The following is a 13016-nucleotide window of genomic DNA, read 5'->3' on the forward strand; positions in this document are numbered from 1 at the left end:
GTTAGCTGTGGGTTTTTCATGTATGCCCTTTATGATGTTGATTAAGTTTCCCTCCATTCCTTTTCTAAATGTTTATTAACAAGAAAGGATACTGGATTTTGTCAATTGCCTGTTCTGCACCAATGGAGATGATCATGCAGTTTTTCCCCCCTTTGTTTTGTTAATGTGGTATATTACATTAATTGATTTTCTTATGTTGAACCTCCCTTGCATACCTCATATAAAACCCACTTTATCATGGTATATAATTCTTTTAATGTACTATTGGATTCAATTTGCAAGTATTTTGTTTGAGGATTTTTGCAACTATATTCATATGGGAAATTGATCTGTAATTTTCTTTTCTTGTAATATCTTTACCTGTTTTGGGGATTAGGGTGATGTTAGCCTCATAGAATGAGTTGGATAGTGTTCCCTCCTACACTTTGAAGGGAGAAATTCAGCAATAAAATTAGGGAATTACAATACCCTACTGTCAAAGTTGATAGAACACTAGGTTGAAAATCAATAAGGATAAAGAAGACTTAAAAAAAATACTATAAAACAAGACCTAACAAACATCAATAGAACACTCTAGCCAACAATAGCAGAATACATATTCTTTTCAAGTACACATGAAAGTAGACCATATCCTAAGCCATGAAACAGCCTTTTTAGATTTAGAAGGCTTTAAATCATACAAAGTATTATCTATGACCACAGCAGAATAAAATTAGAGATGGAAAACAAAGAAACTTGAAAATTCACAAACATGTAGAAATTATAGAAAATACTACTAAATAACCAAATGGGTTAAATATGAACTCGCAAAGGAAATTAGAAACCCTTCTTGAGCTGCACGAGAATCTTGTCATAACTTATAGAACTGTGTGGGAGAGAGTGTAAACTACAATGTAAGAGGTGATCCACACTTAGTGGCAATGCTCCAAAATGTGTTTACCAATTGTAACAAATGTACCACACTAATGAAGGATATTGTTAATGTGGGAAAATGTGGGAGGGGCTGGGAGCAGGGCATATGGGAATCCCCTATACTATTTATGTAATATTTATGTAATGTAAATATCTTTTTAAAAAATTAAAAACCATATTAAAAAATACAAGATACTTACATATGAGATGCAAATAAAGCAATGTTTAATGGAAATTCATAGCTATAAACTCCTGTATTTTTTTAAAAAATATCTCAAATTAAAAATCTAGCTTTTTACCTTAGGAAACTAGAAAAATAAGCACAAACTAAACCTAAAGCAAGAAGAAGGAAGTAAATAATACATTTTAGAGAAAAATTAATGAAATAGATAATATGAAAGAATAGAGAAATCATCGAAATCAATATTGCTTCTTTGAAAAAGAACAACAATGTTGACAAACCTTTATTCAAATTGACAAAAAAAGAGAAATAAGTCTCAAATTACTAATATCAGGAATGAAAGTGGGGTGATTTCTACAGACCTTACAGAAAGTAAAAAAATTATAAGAGAATACTAGGAACAATTATAAACCAAAAAATTAGATAACCTAGATGAAAGATGAAAGGGAAAATCCCTAGAAACATACAACCTACCAAAACTACCTCAAAAGAAATAGAAAATCTGAATATACATATCTGAATATAACCAATAAAGGGATTGAAACAGTAAATCACAAACCTTCCAACAAAGCAAAGCCTAGGACCAGGTGGCTTCACTGGTGAATTCTAGTAAATGCTTAAAAAATTACCACCAATCTTACACAAATTCTTACAAAACACAGAAGAGGGAAAATTTCCTAATGCACTCCATGGGCCAGCATTACCAAAGACAAAGGCATCACAAGGAAAGAAAACTGCAGACTGATATCCCTTATGAATATATATGTGCAAAAATCCTCAGCAAAATACTAGTGATTCAAATCTAGCAACATTTAAAAAGGATTGTACACCATGGTCAAGTGGGATTTATCCCAGGAATGCATGGATAGTTCCATATAAGAAAATCAATCAATTCAATATATCATATTAATAGAATAATGGACCAAAACCACATGACAATCTTAATAGATGCAGAAAAAATATTTGACAAAATTCAAAACCCTTTCATAATTAAAACACTCAACAACTAGGAAGAGAAGGGAACTTTCTCAAAGGTATCTTTACAAAACCACAGCTAACACCATACTAAATAGTGAAAGACTGAAAGCTTTTCCCCTATAATTAGTAATGAAGAGAAGGATGTCTACTCTCACCACTTCAAGTGGTACTGGAAGTTCTAGGCAGGACAATCAGGCAAGAAAAAGATTTTTAAAAAGGCAAACTGATTGGAAAGGAAGAAGTAAAACTATCTCTATTTGCTGATAAAATTATCTTTTATATAAAAAAGAAACCTTAAAAATCCACAAAAGGACGATTAGAGCTAATAAATGAATTCGGAAAAGTTGTGGGTTCATAATCAACAGACAAAAAACAGTAGTATTTCTCTATCTAGCAAGGAACAATCCAAAAACAAAATTAAATCAAAGAAATATAAGACTTGTACACTGAAAACTACAAAATTTTGAAAGAAATTAAAGATGACCTAAGCAAACAAGAAGACATCCCACGATCGTGAATTGGAAGACTTAATATTAAGATGGCAATACCCCCTACACTGATCTACAGATTCAATACAATCCTTATCAAAATCCCAACTGCTGGTTTTTGTTTTGTTTTGTTTTTCTTTGCAAATATGAACTAGCTGATACTAAAATTCATATGGAAATATAAGGAACCTGAAGAGCCAAACCAATCTTGCAAAATATTTGCAAAAACAAAGTTGGTGGACTCACCTGCTTCATTTCAAAGTTGCTACAAAGCTGCAGTAATCAAAACAGCATGATGCTGGCATAAGGATAAACATATAGATCAATGGAATAGAACTGAGATTCCAGAAATAAACCCATACAACTATCGTCAATTGATTTTTGACAAGGATGCTAAGGCCGTTTAATGGGGGAAAGAATAGCCTTTTCAACAAATGGTACTGGGATAATTGGATATTCACATACAAATAAATTAATTTGGACCCTTACCTCACATCATATATAAAATGGATTAATTAAAAATGGAGTAAACACCTAAATATAAGAGCTAAAATTACAAAACTCATTGAAGAAAACAGAGGTGGAAGTCTTCATGACCTTATATCAGGCACTGGTCACTTAAATATGACACCAAAAACAAGCAACAAAAGAAGAGAAAAATATGACTTCATTTAAATTAAAAGCTTTTGTGTGTCAAAGGCACTATTAAGAATTTGAAGACAATCCCTAGATTGGAAGAAAATATTTGCAAATCATATATCTGATAAGAGTAGTGTCCAGAATATGTAAAGGTAGAAGGAAAATGATACCAGATGGAAATTTAGATCAACCAAAGGAATGCAGTGAGCCATAAATTGTATATATGTAGATAAATATTAAAGACTTTTGTTAACTCATTTTTAAAAGGTATTGTTGGTCTAAAGCAAATTCAATAACAATGAATTGTGGTGCTTTTAAAATTTAAAGAATAAAGGATGACAAAAATAGTGCAAAGGGTGGGAAAGTGAAAGTATTGTTTCAAGGTTCTTATATGTAAAGTGATAAAATATTCTGTGAAGTTAGACTTGATAAGCTAAAGATGTATATTTTAAACTGTATCTACCACTTAAAAAGTAAAACAAAGAGGTAAAGCTAATGAGCCAATAATGAATATGAAATTAAAGTCTGAAAACACTCAGTGCAAAAGAAGGCAGGAAAAGTGGGGAAAAGCCACGAAACTATTTGGAACAAATGAAAAACAAAGAGCAAGGTGGTAGGTCTAAATCCAACTTATATTGATAATTACACTAATATTTAAATGGTCCAAATACTCCAATTAAAAGGCAGCAATAATCAGACTGGCATGAAAAAGAATTATATGCTGTCCACAAGAAATGCACTTTATATACAAAGACACAGCTTAAAATTAAAGGATGATAAAAAGTTATACAATGGAAGCAATAATCACGAAAAACTTGAATGACTATGTCCACATTAGACAAATAGTTCAGAAAAAAAATGATTACCAGAGATAGAGGGGCATTTCATAATGATAAAGGGATAAGTTCAGTAAGACTGAAAAATCCCATACATGTATGCTCCCAGGAATAGAACTTGAACATAGATGAAGAAATCTGACAGAACTGAAAGAATTTAGACAAGTCCTCTTAGAGATTTCAACTCTCATCTCTCACTAACTGAAGAGGGTTAGGGTCCTCTTCCTCTACCCACAAAGACCCCATAACTGCTTTAGCCACTATCACAGCTGCAGCCTGAGTGCCAGTCACATAATGGCTGGTTGTCTCCATGCCCGCTTGTTCCTCCCAACTAATTTTTGAGGTCAGCATTTCCCTGATACCAAAATAAGACCAAGAAATTACAAGAAAACTACAGGCTAATGGCCCTCATGAATATTGATGTAAACACTCTTTTAAAAAATATTTTTTATTTATTTCTGCCCCCTTCCCTTGTTGTTTGCACTTACTGTCTACTCTCTGTTCATTGTGTGCTTTCTGCGTCTGCTCATTCTCCTTTTTTAGGAGGCACTGGGAACTGAACCCAGGACTTCCTATGTGGGCAGGAGGTGCCCAATTGCTTGAGCCACATCCGCTTCCTACTTGCTGTGTCTCTCACTGTGTCTCCTTGTTGTGTTTCATTGTTGTATCATCTTGTTGCATCAGCTTGCTGTCTTGCTTCTCTTTAGGAGGCGCCAAGAACTGAACCCAGGACCTCCTGTGTGGTAGGTAGGCACTCAACTGCCTGAGCCATATCCGCTTCCCAGAGTAAACACTCTTAACACAGTATTAGTAAATTGAGTCCAGTAATATATGAAAATAAATGCAAGGTAGATTTAACATGCAGAACTTAATTTAACTAAATACATTACAGATAAAAGAGAAAAAAACATATGATCACCTCAATGGTTGCAGGAAAATCATTTGGCAAAATTCAATAAACATTCATGAAAATAACAATAAAGCCTCAGTAAATTAGAAATAGAAGGGAACTTCCTTAGTCTGATAAAGGATATCTAACCAAAAGCCATAGCTAACATCATATGAAATGGTGAAAGCCTAAACATTTTACTACAAAATCACTAAATCTTTCCCAGGCTGTTCTGAGTCTGCTGATGAGCCTAGCAATCATAGGAGTTAAACTGACGGGCAGTCAAAAAGTGTGCATTACAATTTTTAAAAAGGCAAGAATGAAAGAACAGGGGTCTGGAGGCAATTGCTCCAGTAAAAAGTAAGGATCCCTTGCTTAGTTCCCGGACTTGAGCCAATTTTCAGATCCAGAATCCATTGACTGAAGAGACACCCATGTCCCTCAAAGCAAGGACTCTACAACATTGTAGTTAGCACGTTATAATATTTATCCTAGTCCTTTCCTAAAGAAGCTTAGGGCCATTTTTTCAGGTGACTGTACACTAGGAAAAGGGGAATACCCAGATATTTTTAAGACTATTGGACATAGCTTTCTGAGTTAAAATCGATATCCAGATACCCAAAGCTCCATCATGACCCTCCTGTCAGAGTAGGGGCTTACTGGATCCAGGTAAAAGAGTCCTTGCTAAAATCTGGTTCACAGTGGCCCATTGCATCTGCAGACCTATCCAGTGGTCATTTCCCCAGCCTACATAACTAGAACTAACATCCATCCACATTGTGTCCTTGGCCTATGTAGTATGAGCTTTCATAGTGGGGAAAGCCAAATGGAAACCTCTGTCTTCCCCCATTGACCAAGATGGTAAATTAAAAACAATATTGCATCACAAGACAATGGTAGAGATTAGTGCCACCGTTAAAGGCATAAAGAATGCAGGTAGTTGTGGTACCTACCATATTTCTGTTTAAATAATTATTCAGGCCCCTGCAGAAACCAGTTCGTTCCTGGAGAATTCCTGTAGACTACCACAAGTTCGACCACATGAAGCTTAATCTCACAAAGGAGAAAGTACAGCAACTTGTGGGTCTTTGTGGAATCTAAAAATACTGCTCTGGCCCATATCCCAGATGAAACAGAAGGCTGCCAGCTTTGAGTGGAACCTAGAGCAGGAAAAGCTCTGTAGCAAGTCTAGGCTGTAGTGCAAGCTGTCTTGTTGCTCAGACCATATGATCTGGGTAGGCCTGTGGTGTTGTCAGTGTCAGTGGTGGAAGAAAATGCAGAATGAGAATCAGGTCCCTGGAATTTTGGAGCAAGGCCATGGGATCTGCAATAGAGAATCACAATACTCTTGAGAAACTGCTCCTAGCATGCTAATGGATCATGAAAGGCCCCATAAACCTCATTTTGTCAAGCTGCTTAAGTCCATTTACTGAACTACAAAACTGCCAATTTTTAGTGTGGCCCAAAGCAAGAATACACTTTGAAATAGGTCTGGTTTGCCACACACACTCTCTCGGACCATATGACCTAGCACATCACATGTTGCTTGAAGTGTCTTTGGCAGGTAAGAATGATGTATGGAGCCTTTGGAAGGTCCCCATATGTGAATCAGAGCACAGCCCATTAAGGTTTCGGAACAATAAATATCATCTTCTGAAGATATCTTTCCTTTGGAGAAAAAGTTTCTAGCTTGCTGTTGACCCTATTTCAGTCTCCTGGCTTTGTCCTTTCCCTTTGAGTACTAGCCCTCAAAGATAATAACTACCCAGAATTCTAACAACAGAGAAAAGGGGGATAGATTAGATATTATGTTTAAAACTCTAGAAAAACAATCAAAAGGGGAAAATGGCAATTAGAAATTCCAGGGAAATAAAAATTAACCAAAAAGAAATTATTGGAAATGATTCACATTTTATTATTTTCTTCATTTTATCATATAATTCCTTGACCATATTATTCACAAAGCCCATGATTTATAATTCCTTATCTGTGGGCCTTCTTCTACTGTCCACATTTTTCTTAGTTCTGACTCTGGATATGCCTGGCAATGATTGATTGAATGCCACTAGGTATGAGAAACTCTAGAACATCTAGATGAGTTTTAGTTTCTCACAGGCAATTATAGAAGGAACAGATTACCTTAATCCAGTTAGCTAGCAAGCTAATTCCAGATGGAGTATCAATCATTTTAAGACCTGGTCTATTTTTACTTCCCGTTAATTCCTAGGTAAAGTCCTTCAGAGATTCCAACTGAAAGCCTGTGGTATTTACCAGGGCCCATTGCTGCTGGTGGGATCTGAACTCCAAGTCTGATCTCTGGCATATAATTCTGCTGAAAGCTCTGCCTAGTACCTCAGATATTTGGCTGCTATATCTCTCCAAATTTATCCCATGCCATGTACCAAATCAATGAACTCCTTGAGAGGAAAAGCAGCTCAGATCTTTGGGATTATTTTGCTTTACCTTTCTTGTCTCCAGGATCTTGCCACTCAAGTCCTGGCTACCTTAGCTGCTCAGGGATACCTCAGGTCCTAGAAGCTACCTACAGTTCCTTGCCACACAGAGATTCCTCAACATGGCTGTTTACTCATCAGACCAGCAAGGAAAATCTCTCTCCAACCTGCTAAAGTGGAGTCTTATATAATGTAACATAGTCATGGGAGTGAAATCCCATCACTTTTGTTATGATCTACTGGCTAGAAGTCACAGGTTCTACCTGCATTTGAGGGTATTATAAGAGGCACAAATCATTGGGGGTTATCTTAGAGTGTATACGCCACATCTGATGATAACAAGAGAGTAATAAGAGAGGGAATGAGAGCATTCAGTAACACAAATATCATAGTGAAGAGTTTTCTATTTGGTGTCAGAAGTCAGTTTTGTCTCTTGTGGTACCTTTGACCATTCACCTCATTTCTCCTTATCTGTAAAATGTGTTAGCTGCTAATTTATGTCACAGGATTTGGTGATGATAGAGTAAAAAGTATGGAGATACTTTTATTTTTTATCAGAAAATCACATACAGATATTATTGAAATCACAGGATATCCATTCTCAAAGATGCAAAATATATAATCACCATAACAACCACATGGAAAAGTAATAAGGAATATGTATATATATGTGAAAATGGGGTCATCTTTAACAAGAGGATAATGTGATATATTAAAGACAAGGCTGAATGGGAACACAGATGAGAAGACAGAATCATCAAAGTATGTAAAAGTTTACTTTAAATAATACATATTTTATTGGTAGTTCCTGGACACTACATTCAAAAATGAATTTAAAAATAATCAACAATTCCAACACCCAAAATGTTAATATACTTAACTTGGTATATTTCCTTCCTAGCTTTTTGCTCTATGTGTCAATCTACACATACACATACACACACATGCCTAAATCACATACAACTATAATATAAATATGTATACATATTTTTTACTAATCATAATATTGCCTATATTCCCACCACCTCAAGTCACTGTTATCATGTCATATCAAAATCATATCCTTCCTCTACCTTTTATAATGCAAATCAGTCTGTTTTAGTGTTTTTTACTTAACAGCTTACCATGAACATTATAGAAAAGAGAATTCTTAGTTGATGCATATTATTCCATCTTATTGATAGCTCAATTTTAAATCAATCACCTACCATTGGCTATTCAATTTTCTTCTAATGTTTCCAGTATTTTAAGTATACTGCTGTTATGGGCGATATTCTGGAAATTGAAAAAAAAACCAACTCATTGTCTTACCATGTAATGATTACTCTTTCTTATCTTAAAAGACAGAACAGTAAGTTATAACCGTTGTTCCTAAGCAAGGCATGTTGAAGTGGCTTTTCTGTAAGAAGTTTTCATTTTTGCACTGAAGATGGGTAAATAGTACATATAAGCTCACCTGTTTGAGCTCCTTTGCTTCAGGGAGGCTGCTGTTTCATCTTCTGCCACCCTATTTTTTTTTTCCCTATTCACATCATATTTACTTAACGTAATGTACAGAGTCTGAGACAATAGCTTTCAAACAAGGTGACATTTGTGCTTACATTGTGGTGCATACTTTAGGATACACAGTTTTTTACATTCTTAGTTATCCTATGTTTTACATTATGGTTTACATTATCAGTCTGTCATCTCCTATATGTTATGCTGTAATATTACATGTTTTATATCCATCCTTGTGTATTCTCACGAAACTCCTCTCTTACCCCCCATTTACCTTGGTTACACACATTTAACGTCCATTTTCCCTTCCACCTTGGTGCCCACAGTGACAGCCAGCCTCCGTTTCCCGAGGAGCCACTTCCAGATATAGATGGAATAGTGTTCAGGGTCTAACTTGCTCAACTGCCCCAATGCCCTGGGAGCCACCCTTTCTTTCGAGGGATACAGTTCCCTCTATTTGATGGCATTAGTCCTCCCCAGGATGTGGGTCCACCCCCACTCTCACTACTTGGGTTTCTACCCCATGGTGTCACCCACTCTGGCAGAATGAGCATTTAGACATTCCCCAGGAGCCCGTCCTGCATCAGACCCTCCCCTCCGGGTGTTCTAAACAGGTAACCCTCTTTATTATATTTTGATATGATTTTCTCGGCATTTTACTCTCCACCAACACCTGACCCTCTCCTGTGTTCGTATGCTACCCCTCCCTCCCCCCACTTTTGGGCAAAGTTACCCATCCGCCCATCCCCAGCCTCCCTCAAACCCACAAAGCCCCAACCAAAGGCAACCCCTGCCCCCCTTTTATCTCTTCTTTGTGTTCATACTTACCACCATCTCGTCTTAAATTCCACCCCTGTAGACATCGGCTCACATCCTTCCTCCACCCTCTGATTTCCTGTAAGCCTATCGTTCAGTCTCTTGCTATCTAGGGCAGCTTGGTTATTTCAAATCATTGAGGTCATGTAGTATTTGTCCTTTAATGTCTGGGTTGCTTCACTCAACATAAGGTTCTCAAGATTCATCCATGTTATCACATGTGTTTGTAGTGTGTTTGTTCTTACAGCCGAGTAGTATTCCATTGTGTGTATATACCACATTTTATTGATCCACTCATCTGTTGATGGGCATTTGGGTTGATTCCAACTTTTGGCAATAGTGAACAATGCTGCTATGAACATTGGTGTACATATATCGGTTTGCATCCTTGTTTTCAGTTCTGCTGGGTATATACCCAGCAGTGGTATTGCTGGGTCATATGGCAAATCTATGGCTAGTTTTTTGAGAAACCGCCATACTGTCCTCCAGAATGGTTGGATCCTTCTGCATTCCCACCAGCAGTGGATGAGTGTTCCCCTTTCTTCACATCCTCTCCAGCACTTGTATTCTTCTGTTTTTTTCATAGCTGCCAATCTTATGGGTGTAAGATGGTATCTCATTGTGGTTTTGATTTGCATTTCCCTGATAGCTAGAGATTTGGAACATTTTTTCATGTGCTTTTTTGCCATTTGTATTTCTTCTTTGGAGAAGTGTCTGTTTAAGTCTTTTTCCCATTTTTTAAATGGGTTGTTTATCTTTTTATTTTCAAGATATAGGAGTTCTTTATATATGCAAGTTATAAGTTTCTTATCAAATATATGGTTGCCAAATATTTTCTCCCACTGTGTGGGCTCCCTTTTTACTTTCTTGACAAACTCCTTTGAGGTGCAGAAGGCTTTAATTTTGAGGAGGTCCCATTTATCTATTAGTTCTTTTGCTGCTCGTGCTTTTGGTGAGATATTCATAAATCCATTTCCTATTACAAGGTCCTGGAGATGTTTCCCTACACTGCTTTCTAAGGTTTTTATGGTCTTGGCTCTTATATTTAGGTCTTTGATCCATCTTGAGTTGATCTTTGTATAAGGTGTGAGATGGTAATCCTCTTTCATTCTTCTACATATGGCTATCCAGTTCTCCAGACACCATTTGTTGAATAGGCCACTCTCTCCCAGTTGAGAGGGTTTGGTGGCTTTATCGAATATTATGTGGCTATATATGTGAGGTTCTATATCAGAGCTTTCAATTTGATTCCATTGGTCTATGTGTCTCTCCTTATGCCAATACCATGCTGTTTTCACCACCGTAGCTTTGTAGTATGTTTTGAAGTCAGGTAGTGTGATTCCTCCAATTTCGTTTTTCTTTTTCAGTATGTCTTTGGCTATTCGGGGTCTCTTTCCTTTCCAAATAAATTTCATAGTTAGTTTTTCTAGTTCCTTAAAGAAGGCTGTGTTGATTTTTATTGGGATTGCATTGAATGTGTAGATCAGTTTTGGTAAGATAGACATCTTAATAATGTTCAGTCTTCCTATCCATGAACAAGGAATAGTCTTCCATTTATTTAGGTCTTCTTTGATTTCCTTGAACAATCTTGTATAGTTCTTGGTGTATAAGTTCTTTACTTCTTTAGTTAAATTTATTCCTAAGTATTTGATTTTTTTATTTACTATTGTGAATGGTATTTGTTTCTTGATTTCCTCCTGATCTTGCTCATTATTGGTGTACAGAAATGCTACTGATTTTTGCGCATTGATCTTATAACCTGCAACTTTACTAAACTCATTTATGAGTTCTAGAATCTTTGTTGTAGATCTCTCAGGGTTTTCTATGTATAGGATCATGTCATCTGCAAATAATGACATTTTGACTTCTTCCTTTCCAATTTGAATGCCTTTTATTTCTGGCTCTTGCCTCAGTGCTCGAGCAAGTACTTCTAAGACAATGTTAAATAGGAGTGGAGACAGTGGGCATCCTTGTCTTGTTCCTGAGTTTAGACGGAAGGAGTCTAGAATTTCTCCATTGTACACAATATTGGCTTTAGGTTTTTCATATATACTCTTTATCATGTTCAAAAAATTTCCTTGTATTCCAATCTTTTGGAGTGTTTTTATCAAGAAAGGGTGCTGTATTTTGTCAAATGCTTTTTCTGCATCAATAGATATAATCATGTGATTTTTTTCCTTCAATCTGTTTATATGGTGTATTACGTTGATTGATTTTCTTATGTTGAACCATCCTTGCATACCTGGGATGAATCCCGCTTGGTCGTGGTGTATAATTCGTTTAATGTGTTGTTGAATACGATTAGCAAGTATTTTGTTAAGTATTTTTGTGTCTAGGTTCATTAGAGAAATTGGTCTGTAATTTTCCTTTCTTGTGATGTCTTTGTTTGGCTTTGGTACTAGGGTAATGTTGGCATCATAGAAGGAGTTGGGTAATGTTCTTTCTGTTTCGATTTTTTGGAATAGCTTCAGCAGGATTGGTGTCAGTTCTTTCCGGAATGTTTTGTAGAATTCACCTGTGAAGCCATCTGGCCCTGGGCTCTTCTTAGTTGGGAGATTTTTAATAACTGATTCTATCTCTCTGCTTGTGATTGGTTTGTTAAGATCATCAATTTCTTCTTTTGTCAATATGGGCTGCTTATGTGTTTCTAGGAATTTGTCCATTTCCTCTAGATTGTCATTTTTGTTGGAATATAGTTTTTCAAAATATCCTCTTATGATAGTCTTTATTTCTGTGGGGTCAGTGGTGATATCGCCTTTCTCATTTCTTATTTTGTGTATTTGCATCTTCTCTCTTTTTTTCTTTGTTAGTGTCACTAAAGGTTTGTCAATTTTGTTAATCTTCTCAAAAAACCAGCTCTTGGTCTTGTTTATCTGTTCAAGTGCTTTCTTATTTTCTATTTCATTTAGTTCTGCTCTTATCTTTGTTATTTCCTTCCTTCTTCTTCCTGTTGGGTTACTTTGTTGTTGTTTTTCTAATTCCTTCAAATGTGCTGTTTGTTCTTCACTTTTTGCTTTCTTCTTTTTTGATATATGAATTTATGGCTATAAACTTCCCTCTCAGTACTGCTTTTGCTGCATCCCATAAATTTTGGTATGTTGTTATCATTATCATTTGTTTCAAGGTAGTCATTGATTTCTTTTGAGATTTCCTCTTTGACCCACTGTTTTTCTAAGAGTGTGCTGTTTAATTTCCAAATCGTGGTGTGAAATCTGGGCTTCTGTCCCTTGCAAATCTCCAGCTTGACTCCACTGTGGTCAGAGATAATGTTTTGTATGATTTCAATCTTTCTGAATTCGTTCAGCCTTTCTTTGTGGCCTAGCA

The 13016-nt window shown here is 36.1% G+C and overlaps 1 long non-coding RNA gene across 1 annotated transcript; it reads right to left on the reverse strand.

Moving 5' to 3' along the window:
* Positions 1 to 7900: 7900 nt before the first annotated feature.
* LOC139438182 (uncharacterized) lies at positions 7901 to 9947 on the reverse strand. The gene is made up of 2 exons (XR_011647995.1): positions 9705 to 9947; positions 7901 to 8651 (listed from the first exon to the last, which is right to left on the reverse strand). It is a non-coding gene; the product is annotated as an uncharacterized lncRNA (long non-coding RNA).
* Positions 9948 to 13016: the final 3069 nt, after the last annotated feature.

This window comes from Dasypus novemcinctus, chromosome X (genome assembly GCF_030445035.2).
Source record: "Dasypus novemcinctus isolate mDasNov1 chromosome X, mDasNov1.1.hap2, whole genome shotgun sequence".
Classification (NCBI taxonomy): domain Eukaryota; kingdom Metazoa; phylum Chordata; class Mammalia; order Cingulata; family Dasypodidae; genus Dasypus; species Dasypus novemcinctus.